This window comes from Meleagris gallopavo, chromosome 1 (genome assembly GCF_905368555.1).
Source record: "Meleagris gallopavo chromosome 1, MGAL_WU_HG_1.1, whole genome shotgun sequence".
Classification (NCBI taxonomy): Eukaryota; Metazoa; Chordata; class Aves; order Galliformes; family Phasianidae; genus Meleagris; species Meleagris gallopavo.
Window position 1 is genome coordinate 92442243 of NC_139404.1, and position 14592 is coordinate 92456834.

The 14592-nt window shown below is 36.8% G+C and overlaps 1 protein-coding gene and 1 pseudogene across 2 annotated transcripts in view; both read right to left on the minus strand.

Annotated features, from left to right (window-relative positions):
* The window catches only part of CADM2 (cell adhesion molecule 2), a 626180-nt gene that overhangs the window by 510220 nt on the left and 101368 nt on the right, over positions 1-14592 (minus strand). The gene's annotated exons all lie outside the window — the stretch shown is intronic.
* Positions 10776-11043, minus strand: LOC146545517 (snRNA-activating protein complex subunit 5-like; annotated as a pseudogene).

Here is a 14592-nt window from a genome sequence, read left to right on the forward strand (position 1 = left end):
ACGGCTGTATCAGAGGAAAAGTCTGAACCTTAACTAGGCTTGTGACAGTGTTTCTCATTTTTCTTGATATTTGATACTCATTTCCATTTTCCTTCTTTCCTGGAATCTATGCAGTCCTAAACAGTACTAAATACAATTCATTGGATGATGAATTAAAGCTTATTTCAATGATTACAGTCTTATAGACATGCTTACTAGACAGGCTTTAACTAGGTACTTCAGAAGACTATCTAACTGCCTGATAGGCAGATAACTGATTGTGGAAATTATGAATAAGAAATCAGGAACCTGGAAATAACTGACTCAACAAAACTAAACTGCTTAGAGTTTTCTAATTACAGCCTCTACATAACTGAAAACATGCAAAGTCTGAAATATTTTTTAAAAGTATTTAAGAAATATTCTTATGTTTAAAAGCTAAGAGGTAAACAATCCTGGATAATGTATCACTGGTATAGTAGGGTCTGAAGGAAGATAAGGTCTATGCACAGTTTAACAGTGCTTGTTGAAACATGAGACTACAGTCAATGATGAACTTCTCAGGAATGTCTGGAAGAAAAAAAAAAATACCATTCATCAACTACATTAGTAATTTTTGTTGTTGTTAATATTGTTTTGGAAAGCAAAATAGTTTCAAAAATATTTCTCTAGTCCATAGTACCTGGCCAAAAGCACTGAAAACAGACACCACAACTGCATTAGCAGCACATCCTAATTATCTTTATTCTGCATTTGGAAAATCCATGTTTTAGCCCGTTGCTGATATAGTACCTGAATCTCACTTTCCCATACATTGCCAGCTTCTACTGACAACTGTCCAGCAAGCCTCTTTGTTTTTTTGTTAAAGCACTCGGCGTTTTCTAAAACAATTATTTGCAATTATTTGCATTTCCAAATGCAATGGAAACAAAGGAGACTACTATTTTGTTTATCTGATCCATCTTTCTTAGTGGCCTCCCAGGTTTTTAACTATTTAAACAAAGAAGAGACCAACACCAAAAATTCCTAGACAGAAATAACCAGAATAAGCCTTTTCTAATTTCTTGAAGTGATAAATTTGTGTTTTCTTCCTTTTCAGGAAACAAACAAACAAATACAAACAAATACTAAATAATCCATATAAAGTAAGAGATGGGACACAGTTAAGAAGAATGGACTTCTCTAGACAGAAGTTGTAACACAGGAGAAAACAGCAAGCTTGCAGTCAAGAACATGGAGAAAAACAACAGGTCACAATCAAAAAAGCCACTATCACTGTAACTAGTTCTGTAAATCATTCAATTTTGTTTTGAGCATCATGGAAAAGAGCATCCAGGTAGTCAGAGATGCTGCTCAAGGTAGCAACTTCATAAAGTAGCTTATAACCCATTCCAATTACTGCATAGTAGGACAAGTTGGGCTAGAGTTTAGCTGCAAGAAATATGGCAGATACTCTGTGGCATCTGTAACACAGGCAAGTTACCTTACCTCTTCCTGAATGTGCACATATTATGAAATAAATAAATAAATAAATAATTTTTTCTTCTTTTTTTTTTTTTTTTAAATCAGCATTAAACCAGAAGTCTACATTTCAACACACTGGTTTACTCCAAGTGAATACCACCCCAGTGAGCTTGTATTCCCTCCCCTCCCTGTCTTTCTTCTCCCTATTGTCATCTTATTCCTACAAAACACAGAATCTTACAAGCTGAATGAAAGATAATATGTTTTATTTAGATTGTAACTCACATAGCATATTTTCTCTGCTTTAGGTAATAAAACAAAAACACAACAAGACGTTCAATTAAATTGCAGATCACAGACAAAGTACGCCATGCCCCTGCAACAGCTTCCATTCGCTGCTCAGAAATATGCTGTAGACATGACAAATTTTTGCAAAGATTCTGTTCGTAATTACTTTGCTTTATGCAGGCTGTCATTACATACTAGCTTTGATATGGAAAAATATTTAGCATCATATACCCTGTGCAAAGCTGCTAGCAGTAAACACAAATGCCTTAAGCAACACTCTTAACCCCACCTCATACGTCTTCTGTTTGAACTGGAGTCCTGTGTGCTGCCTGCTCCACCTTGCCCACTGTGCTGACACTCACCACATGCTGCCAGCCAGATCCACATTCTCAGGGTAGCAGAGGCCAAATATTGCTTCTCTGCAGGCCAGGATATCTTCCCTTCCTGCCAGGTACGTGAAGCTGCCTCGCTCCTGTTTAATGAAGGACAGTTTCCCACCCAGCTGTCTCTTCTCACTCATAGCCGCTGTCCTGCCCCAATGCCTGCTTCTGACCTGCCTTCTCAGCCTCCTCCCGCCCCACTTGTTCCCATTTCTAATGCTACCAGAAAGGACTGCCCAGCTGTCCAGAACCACTGTCAAAACTGCCCTTTATGAAAATTTATGATCAGACTACCTTCATATTGGTCTTAGCTTCCTGAGACTTGCAAGGATTATAAAATAAGTGATTTACAGTGGGTCCAGAGGACATAAAGATGATCAGAGGGCAGGAGCGCCTCCCCTGTGAAGAAAGGTTGAGGGAGTTGGGCTTGTTTAGCCTGTAGAAGAGAAGGCTCTGGGAAGACTTTATTCCATCTCTCCAGCTTATAAGCAGGAAGGAGACCAACTTTTTACACAGTCTGATGTGACAGGACAAAGAGCAATAGCTAAAATAAGAGAAAATTAGGTTAGATATAAGAAAACAATTCTTCACTCAGAGGGTGGTGAGGCACTGGCACAGTCTGCCCAGAGAAGCTGTGGTGCCCCATCCCTGGAGGGGTTCAAGGCTGGGTTGGATGGGGCCCTGGCCAGCCCAAGCTGGTGAGGGCAGCCCTGCCCACAGTAGGGGGTTAGGGCTGTGTAAGCTTTGAGGTCCCTTCCAACTCAAATCATTCTAGGATTCTATGATTGAAATTTTAATTGCTTAAAAAAAAGGCTCCTTAAGTAGTCTATTTCTACATACAAGAAACTTCATTCTATTGGATCTAAAGTATTAAACTTTTTATTTCATTTTTACCATTCTATGTCTATTATATTATCACCTCGTTATAAAGGATTTATTTCTCCTTGGAATAAAAAGTATATGTAAAAGATTATTCTTTTATATAATTGTCTCAAAGCTTGCTGGGGACACAGATGAACAAGTCCAAAGGTTGAGAAATCCTTTGTCTGGAGAACACTGATGGACTAGTCCTGGGCAAGGGTAGTGAAATCCTTTGTCTGAGGGACACAGATGGACAAGGCCAGGGGCAACGAGAGAGAGATAAGCCTCAGATTAATGGCCGTGAAGCAGTCTTTTGTGTGGTCTTATCTCGAGGAAAATGGCCATCTCAGGCAGTGCTGCACATGACTCTTACCCAAGCTCCCAGGAATGCCACGATGGCAGAAGAAGGATAAAAAGGGGACCTACAATCATGAGGTTAGGTTTTCTGGCAACAGATTTCTCATGAAGAAGAGGAGGTTTCTGACCTGAGAAGCCTCACGATCTGCCTCTTTCCCCACTGGACTTGCTCTGTGCTCTACCGCGATGCTGAAGAACAAAGGTATCTGCCATCAGATTCCTCACTACAGAATTCCTGCATGCTGATTGACTCTCCTGGGCCTGCTACCTGAGTCCTGCTGCTTCCTCTCGGATTGGCTCTGCAACTTCTTCCTGCTAACTGCTTGCTGCCCAAGGCCAGCCACCCTGCTGCTGCTCTCCCTCTGCTGTGATTTTGCCTCGGACCTTCAAAATGGCATGCAACGGGACCATTGCTGGATCCTGGTGGTGACTATCCCCGCTTTATGTGATTCTTGCTTCTTTCTTATCTTTTATATCGCTCTCTTTCCCTTCCCCATCACCCTAATTCATAATAGCAGCCGTCCTTCCCTTCCCTGTCTCCCTGATTAGAATTTATAATAAACTGGTCGGACCAACATTTGAACCGTTGTTTCTTAATCTCACGCCGGGTATGTTATATTAAAAGAACCTCCTCTCCCTCCTATAAATTGGAGCAAGACAGTATGTTAAGGTTAAGAGTCTTTGCTTTATATGAGGAATGCATACTCATCTAACAAAACAAAAACAAACAAACCAAAAATAACATCAACAGGAGACAAAAAAAAAAAAAGTCAAAAGGAAAAAAAAAAAACACAATTGGTCTCAAAACACGATTCCGTTAGTTTATTCCATTTTCATCCAGAATAAACCAAGGAACAAGCATAGTGCCCCAAGTCCTACTAAATTCAGATTTCATCTTCAGCTGGGGCAACCAGTTTGAAGTTACACACAAATGAGGGAAAACCATTTACACAGCTATAGTCTAAATATATCTTTTTCATCAGACATTGTCCTGACTGCTCAAATTGTTGTACTGCTTCAGAATACGTGGTTTGGTTGTACCTTCATTCCTCAGCTGAAAGGGAGACAGCCTGAAAGCCGTGTCTCAGGTTGCTGATAGGAAATGCAATGCCTGCTTTTGTATCAGCTGAACTTTAAACATGTTTATGAAAAGACTGCAAAAAATGCACATTGTTGCAAAATCTATTTTTATATTCAGGCAGTTTATGGTTTAATTAACACTTCAAGACAATCTCATGCAGCTGTGGGAGAAGGAATGGGAAAAGAATTGGGATGGAGGGATGGCTGCTCTCTAAGGTGTTCTGACAAAACTGAAGCCACCATCAATTGTAATAGAAAATAATGAAAACTTCATATCAAGTTTTATGTTAACAAAGAAGAATTATCAAACTGACTACAAAAGTAGAAGTCTAGATTTTTTCTTAAACAGTGCAATAGCATTTCTCTAGTATACATGAGAGCAAGTCGTTTGGTTACTGCAGTAGCTGGAAACAAACCTACACACACACAAAAAAAAAAATCATGAGGAATAATTATAATTATTATAATATTTATTTTTTATTATTAGTAATTATTAATAATAATTATTAGTATGCAAATGAAGCAGCAGTAATTAGTCAAGATGTGAGAGGATTATATTCCTGTAGAAATCTTAAGGCATTTATAATTTTTAAACATACATTGGTTGCTCCAAAAGTAACACCTTCTATTTATTTTCATTAAAACTGTAACAGATACAAAGAGTACAGTAACACTATTTGACAGAGTAGATTCTCAGCTACAAAATACTATTTTGCAACAATCACCACCAACATCTATGCATTTTCACCAGTGATGAACAAGGGCCTGCTTGCTTCACTCATAAAAATCTGCATCAGTGGAATTAACTCACTGTTGCTTTTGTCACTGCTGAAAGACCCACCATGTCAATGGGTTCAATTTTTTTCAACATGAAGGAATTCAATAATACACCTTTGCTTCATCCACTCTTCCAAGTTGGATGCCCTACTGCTACCATCTGTCACACAGCAACAAAACATAATACTGGTGGGAAGGTTTCGATCTCTACTGCCATACCACCAATATCCACCTCCAACACTGTGGGTCAACGTAAAAAAGAAGGCATTACTTTCAGAGTGGCCTTCAAGGTTTATTATATGTGTTTAGTAAAGTTATTTAACTATATATCAATGCAAATAGCACTGCTGTTTTATAACCGATTTGTGACACTACTAAGGCTTGTAAATTAAGTTTTCACTTCCTTCTGCTTTGCCTTTGAGCTTTATTAAATGCAACTCAGAGTATATCTACAGAACACAGTATAAGAATTCTAAGAACACAATCCCTTCTAGGTTCAGGAGAAACTGCATTAGAGATTGTTGAAAAATCTCCAGAGTTTAGAAAGATTGCATGAGAAAATATTGATAGAAGAAGGAATTGTCTTTGTATTGCATTTTAATTTTCATTTTATTGTAATAACTTTTTCAAATCTAAATATACAAGCAGAATCCGACCTAATACTTAAATGCATGACCTTGGGATTTCCTCTTTTGAATCAGCTTCAAGATAATCTATACATACAATAGAGTGCAACAGTGAATAGCATCCAACAACAGAATCAACACAAGAGAACAGAAAATAAGCCAAGTTTCAGTTAGCACGTTTGGCAGATATACATATCTAGGTAGTGTCAAGCCTTCAGTGAGACTTATAACTTTATTCTCTGTATTTCAATTTAAACAAATAGTATGAAATAAGAGAAAATGCTACTTCTTGTAGAAAGACATCTGAACTTCAAGGGTTCTTTTTCCATTCTTGCAAAATTTGTTACATAAGAAGATAAGACTAGGAAAACCTGATTACATAGAATACCTATCTAGCCTTCTCTTCATCTTCTGTAGAGGCTACTTGTTAACACAAAGTAGAAATATAATAGACTAAACTACAAAATAACAATCAGGGTTATGACAAAATCCTAATAGCCAAAATAAAGAACCCATAAAAAAATGGCTGCTGGGCATCCTAAACCAGTCTTCACTGTGTTTTAACCTATATATCTTCTGCTAATAGTCTCTGAAGACATGATAATTAAGTAACTGTACACATGTATTCTTCTTTGCACATACTGTACATCAAATGGTACTATTTAGTATCCTTTACATGAACTTTTTTACCCTAATGTTTTCCAGGATTAAAAAAAAAATTCTCAAAATTCTCGTTTCCTAGAAATATACTATGTCATGTGAATATTACTGCACGAGTAATATGGATATATTAATACTGAATAAAACTATGTTTTTAGTTTTCATGTGTACAACAGAAAAGAGTTAACAGTACTGCATGCATCAGTGTTCCAAGAGATAATCTAGAAAAACAATGTCTACTGTATATTTTAAAAACTTGCTGCCTTCTAAGAATGTTTAAGCCAGTCAAGCATTTGACAAGGTAAGCATCCCTGTTCATACCCCAATGTTATTTTCAGAAAAGAGTCACTAAATTATCGCCACCAGCTTTTAACATTAATCTCACTAACTACTTTGATTATCACTTAAATAAATTACTATTTACATGAAGTTGTAACTGAAATTTTTACAGGTTTGAAGTGTTTTAAAACATTTATGTATAGCTGTGTTTCTGTTAATTTTGATTTCTGATTGATATGAAAGAAATTTCTAATGGATGAAACTCTGGACACCTGAGTTGCTGGTAATAGTGCAACAAATTACTGCAGCTGGGTCAACATTACAAAAAAATCCCTGACATCAGATTCTTCTGATCACATATACAGTGGTTGATTAACAGAAAGTTCAGTATAACTCAACGATGTTGCTCCAAGTCTTTCAGAAAAACAGATACGTATTTCCAGTTATAATGATCATGAGGAAGATGTAAATAACTTAGGAGAATGCTACTGTTATACTAGAAACAAAAATGTTCTTAAAAACTTCTACAGAATCAATGCAATCTCAAAATTTGACCAGTAAGTAAAAATATTGTAATTTGTAAATATATAAGAGATGAACAACATTTCTCACAACACAGGGTTATAGTCTACTATCAAATTCTCTTTATCCTTCGTAAATGACAACACATCTACGAAGACCTCAAAGCTGGAAATTGTACCCTAAATAGATACTCTGAAAGTCAAAAGAATAGAAAAGCAAGAAAATTCTATGAAAACTCAGTAATGCATATCATCCAAGCATCTCCATATTAACCTTTCCAAACATTTTACATATTAATACAGCAACCAATTACAACCACTGCAAAAGTTATTGCCATTTTTGCTTATGCACTCATTAATAATAATAATAATAATAATAATCCTACTTACCCATAGTATACTACAGAAAAGAAGTAATGATAATTGACAATCAGGAATTCTGTTAACCTTCAGTTACTCACCTAGGAAAGAGAAAAAAAAAACATATAAGCACTCTTTGCATGCGAAGGAAGAATGCAACATTATTTTTTTAACATATGTTTAGAATATCTCTCAAATAAATTTATCTTTTAACCCAACTTACACAAAAGGAGAGGAAAGTATTTTAAATAGTGAGGTGGACACACAGCAACAGTAAGGTTGAAATTGTATTTGCGTAACATCCAACCCCTTTATTCATCTGAAGCGCTGATACAATACTCTCCTGCTATCACAAGAGGAGTCTGAATATCTAAACACAAACTGGATAAAGATCCGATGTTCAGAATACACTGCCTAAAGCAACATTTTAACAAAAATTTAAAAAACGAATTATCTTTTTTTACTACAACACAATAGCTTTCAAGTTTTCCCATGAAGCCTGATAGGAGATCCAACACATTGCCCAACAAAATTAGATAATTTCCTTGAACTTGAATATTTATATATTTCATCTCATTCTCTGTTCAGCAGAACAGCGAGTATACCATGTTTTAAGTAACGTTGAACATATCATCAGTGATTTGTTCTTCTACAGGTTTAATGAATTCGACATAGAGTGAAAGGAAATCAATCATGAATGTCAGAAGAAAGTATTTCTTCATCAATGTACAAAAGTTTTAAATAAATGTAAAGAAATATTAAAAGCAATGAAACTGCAGTGTTACTAAAAGAAGATACGTTTTCCTATATTAAATAAAAATTGCAGTAACTTTAGAAAATTTAAGATCTCACAAATTTTCGAGAGCTTATCGATAAGTTGAACTATAAGTAACACAATAAAATGGTAGTTACTATAAAATGAATGTAAATTAAAAAAAAAAAATTGCTACATTCTACATGAGTAATGGAAATTTACACGCAGAACTGTTTTACTTCAATTGCTTTAAAATGGTAAAGATATTCAAATAATTTTGCTGACATGAGATTCACTTTGCTCTTAAAGCTTGTATAGAAAGTACTTTGAATTGCTCAGGCTCATGAATGCTGCTCATACTCTACCTCTATTAAAATTCCTGTGCTGGCCAGGCAAAGTATGGATTCATGAACAAAAGCAAAGTTCTTCAACTCACGAAAACCCAAAGCACCACAGCTACAGACTCAAGTGTGACACTAGCAACACAGTTCTACATCTCAGTGCATCGATGGATGGCCTTGCACTTTAGTACCCCAACAGCTATACCTGGGCTGCTTAACTGCAGTGTCTGAAGGCAGGAACTCAGATACGTGAATGCTCTAAATCCCTTACTGTAGGTTCTAACATCCCTTATATAAATTGCCAAGTGCCCAATTGTAACTTTCTATCCCACCCTTCATGTCAACAGAACACTTAACAAGTCTCCTTCACATCTAGGCACTAATTGCCCGCGCAAGAGCTCATCCAATCAGAGCCACAAGTTGCTTCTACTCACATGCTTCTTCTCCAGCCAGGGAAGTCATCCCACCGAGATTCTGCACCCTACTTGACTTCTGCTCTTGTCTCCTGCAGACAACCTTTATTTTCAGTGTCCTTTTCCACACCCTGCCAAACTTGTTTTTCAGCCTCTGTTCTGAACGTAGTCTTGAACCCCCACATCTGCCTCTTTTTTGTTTATTAACAAACTCTTAGTACATTACAAAAAACAATGCATTAACAACATACTCATGCCTTGTACAAGGCATCCTGCCTGCCTGTTTTGGAGTCTTCCTCTTCATTTTGCATAACACTTTATAACAGCATAGCAGCATGCATTTGGGTCATCGTAGCTTGATCAAGACTTATATTAACAACATGCTGAACAGAAGAAAAGAAACACAGCAACCATAGCCTAATGGCAAGAAATGCTATTAAACCCATTAAGAACAAACATGTTTGACTCACTGCCCAAGTTCCTGCAGACAGGATAAGAATCCCAGAGAGTCCCATTCCATGTGTACCTGTAACTGACTAGAGAGAATCTTCAACTTTTATATACTTTGACTTACCTATTCTGAATGATCACTGAGATTCATACAACACATGCCTTCAAAATTCTCACAACCATGTCTTTGAGTTAATAGTAGAAATTCAATGGCTGCACAATTACATAGAATTGCATGCCAAACAGAGTCCACATCAGTAAGCATCCTCTTAAGAGTATCACTAGTGGTACTGCTTTCTCTCTCACACACACATGCACAAACACAGGCCAAAAGATACAACCTAAGATGTGGGAGCAACAGAAGTTACTGACATCCCATAAGTACTTCGGAGCCTTAAGCCAGCAATTGTGGAGCCTATTTTGGTGAGTGTGGCTAAAGCTCAAGTGGTGCTATTTCAGAGTACATTTGAAATTACTGACCCCGAGAGACCGCAAACTGCCCGAAAGAAGAGAGAAGGAACGTGCTAGCGGTGGATGCAGTAGGTAATGCCAACAGGGTGTCCCCTGCTTCAAGGTGCACTTTTCCTCTCTTCCCCACAGCCTCTCTCCTGCTTTTATTCTCCCCATAGTCTGCAGAGTTTTTCCCATTTGCACACTGTACCCACACGGCCAGTGCATGATACAGAGCCCGATACAGAGCCCAAGTAGAACACCTGCTTGCAAAATAAGTCTTTGCAAAAACAGGATATTTTTCAGTAATGGCACCCATTAACTATTTACAAGGCAAAAAATTTGCAAAACAATACCGACAAGTAAGAAACACATAATCCCTGTAATTATGAGGGATGAATGCTATTTTCTGCCTTGAAATGAGGTTTTATCTGTATGATCATGATTCAAAAAATTTAACACAAATCCTTACAAAATCTTTCTTGCAATGTGTCTCCCATACTCCCCCTTTTTTATTATTGAATACATTTCAATGTTTGATGAGCATGTTCAATGAGGAATGCTTGCATGTATGCCCATTATCTGTTTTTATAGTATGTGGGGTAACTTCCCTAAGCTCCAGGAGTCTTGTACGTCATACAGCCTACATGCATGACAACGTGAAAAAATGTTGGCAAGAATGAAGAAAAAATACCTGAGTCTGTAACAAAAAACCACCTTTGTTTTTTTTTTCTCTCAAGAAACTGATTCCTCCTTCTCCTCTTCCACATCCTCTTCATAGTCTTGAAGAGCTAACTGTAATTTGGAATGGTTGACACCAGTCTCGTTGTCCATCTGCGTGAGAATCTGCTGGGTGCCCTCTGCAGCCACGTCCCACTAGCAGGAGCGGACATGGACTGCATGCCAGCTCCTCTACCTTGAGGCAGGTGAGCTGTTCGTGCAGCGTGGTCTTCACCCACAACAGCATCTCCTCCTCACGCAGCTCCTGCAGGCAGCTCAGCATTCTTTCTGCCACCTCGGTCCAGTCGTCACAGCCCAGCATGGCCACACAGCCCCTCTTTTCCACTTCTCCATGCCAATTTGGTTTAAGTCAAATTATCCATAATCTATGCAGTTGCCTGATCTCAGTACTCAGTCATACACACAGTATATTGCATGGGAGACAGAATCATTCGCAACAAAATTTTGAGTCACGATGAGTCATAAGTATCATCGACTGCAACCAAAAGATCATACGTAAAGGCAGACTAAATTCCATAAGCTTTCAACGACTTTCTTAGCTTCTTTACTGTCTCATAAGGCAGGGATTCCCACCAATTTTGTTCCAAACAAGTCCTTATCCAAACAAGAAAACTGACTAACACTTCGGTAGATATAGGTCTGTTTGGAGATCTTAAAATTTTCTGTATTACTTCAAGATTTACTTGTTGCTCCTTCGTTAGTGAATTCCCCTTGGTTCCTAACTGCTAACCTTCTGTCCTGCAGATTGGTGATGAGTGCACAAAGTGATCTACCAGTGGTTCAGTCAGGCAGCGCTGCCAGTCTAGACTAATTCAACCTCAGCTTCTTTTTGCTCAGTCAGGGTCATCATCACGCGGAGATTCTGCGCACCGTTTGACTTCTGCTCTTGTCTCTTGGAGACAGCATTTGTTCTCAATGTCCTCTTCCACACGCTGTCAAACTTGTTTTTCAGCCTCTGTTCTGAGGCTGCCTCCACACTTCACTGTGAATTTGGTGCAAAGGCAAAGCAGGATGCCTAAGCACTTTGCATAATCAATAAGAACCGTGGACAGTTCTAATAGCATGCAGTGAACTACAAAAATCACTTCCGTTTCTCCCGTGTCATTCTTTATTGTATAAATATAAAAACTAAGCCCTACTTTTTACTGAGGTCCTTCAGCAAAAACTTTAGGATATTATAATGTGTAAAATGTCAGATTGCTATGGATAAAGTTATTTTATATTACAGCATCTTTTAGGTGCCATCAGGCTCTTGTACATATTAGAGAAGGCTTCATTTTTCTAAATAAGTAATTAACAGCTTCATAACAATCTGAGGTGTATGTAACATTTATCGTACTGAAGTTTCAAATACTCCTGAAGGTTAAAGGTTAATAGCCAATCTTGATACTACGAAGGTTTCATCTGATACATGTTTTGTCCTCGGACCTAGACATAATCATAGAACCATTTAGGATGTGAAAGACCCATCATCAAAGTACAACCACAATACCTGACTGAAAGTCTGGACTAAGGCCTAACCTTCCTTGTCTCATCACTTACAAAAGGCTACAGAAGAAATGCATGGCTACAGGTTCAAAAAACTACAGTCATTAAACAAACAAAATCATTACAAGAATTACCATGGACACAGATAAGCATAAACTTGGCCCAATATATAACAAAGGAAGATTAATTGCTTCTAGTTGCTGCTGGCTGCGGAACTTCCTCCACCTATCCCATTACCAAGCTTTTACATACAAATCATCTCATTTTTGAAACTTCGTTTAGTACTTCATGCAAAAGGTGTTTTAAAAGCGTTCAGTACCAGGACACTTGTCATCTCCGCAATTTACATTTCCAACTACAGATATCTTGAAACCAAGCTAACAAGTATGAACCTTTCTGACACGAGAAATGATCAAACTCAAGGTAGAAGTAATAAGTAAGGAAAAGTTCTTTGAAAGCAAGAAAATGAAAATCCACACTGATAACATTTATATGTTTATTTCCCATTATCATGTAGTTAAATGAAATAGGTCTGACTCCTATCACCTCAAACCATAAAGTACCTCTCTCTATACACAGTTTCCATAAACATGAAAAACAAAATGATGCATCAGGAAAAAAGTAAGAGTCCTGGTTTCACCTGAAACAGTGTTAATAGCACAGTGGTATTGTTTCTGAGGGACAGGAGCACAGCAGGGAAGAGTCACTCATCTTACAGAGCAGAGCAGAGACTGGACAGGTACCTAAATTGTATGGAGTAAGAAATACACATTTAAGAGCAGCTACTTTACAGCAAGATCTTCAGGTTACATTAGCATCACAATGAAAAAATTTCTAAGCAATTGCATTTTTCCAACATTAGAGTTTTGAGGTTCCCAAGTGTGAGACTATTATCGTACTAGTAAATTGTATCATTAGTCAAAAATAGTGAATAAAATGGTTTACATGCCTAACGTGACCTTGAGACTAGCTTGTAAAATATTGATATCCTAAATGAATGTTGCTTCATGACTGCTCTTAACTAAATGAAATCATAACTCAGTCAAAAAACTGAACTATGCTGAAAAAATAAATATATTCCCTAACTAATTTCTAATTCTATATTGTGTTTTTACTTTAAAAAGTACTTGAGACTGTATAGGAAATTTGAATATAAATAAATGTAGTCAATTTGGAATATTACCTAAATTTTAAGACTACCAAGTAGATTTACTACGCTACTGACACATCACAGTAATTGCATTGGCACAGTATTAAATAACTATGTAGTAAAGCACTGGAAAAATATATAAAGAACACATCACATTTTTGTCATAATTTCTGATAACACAGGAATGTATATCAGTATTACTTTTGAGAGAATTATGTTTCATGACTAACTACTGTGAAAAATATCCAAAAGTGACCTGAGAAGACTACTTATTCTAAATCTTCCTTTTTCCCTGCCCGTGTTCTTTCTACATCATTTTTTTCCAGACTTTCCCATTTTTCGTTATATATTCATCTCACTATACACACACCTTGCCTTCCTTCTTTTTAAATAACACCCTACTTTTTGAGTTACTCTCAGATGTGACACACTTCTGATACTTTCAACTCCTCTTGATGACAATGAATTTTTTAATTCCCTTTTTTTTTTCTACCCAGTACTTCTATGTGTTATGAGTAAATTATTACATAGATACTACAAGTAGCTTGTCTATAATTTCAATGAAGGATGTATGATACATATATACTGTGTAGAACGCTCTGTCTGAGAATACATGCCTACAAAGTAAATAGCTTATTACCAGTAACAATGGCTTTTAACTGCACTTCTGCAGCTTATCTTACTCTCATTACGATAAATTCCACTTCCAAAGATATGTAATTTATTTTTAAATAAAGCTACACATCAATTACCTTATGTAAAATATATGTTTTCTTAAAAAAGCAAAAAATAATTTTACAAAAATATTAATGATAATTGAGCATTTAAAAGGAACAGTGAAGATGTTCGATTTTAATTCTAATGACACAGGTTCCTTTGAGTTTTACATAAATATTTTTATCTAAAAGTTAAATATATGCACGATGTCCTAGACTAACATTTCAGAATTCTAATTTTATTTATTGCTATTGAAAAAGAGCCTCAGTCTTAAAGACTATGGCTTTTAGGTTTTGCTTCTAATCATCTTCTAGATACAGTATCTTACAATATCAGTCAATATCCAAGCCAGACAGGATATTGAGTTCTGCTCTTGGTAAAACTATACCAGAAAGCTACAAGCAGCAGAACAATACATAAATATGTACCTCTCCTTCCCTGCTGTAACTTAGCCCA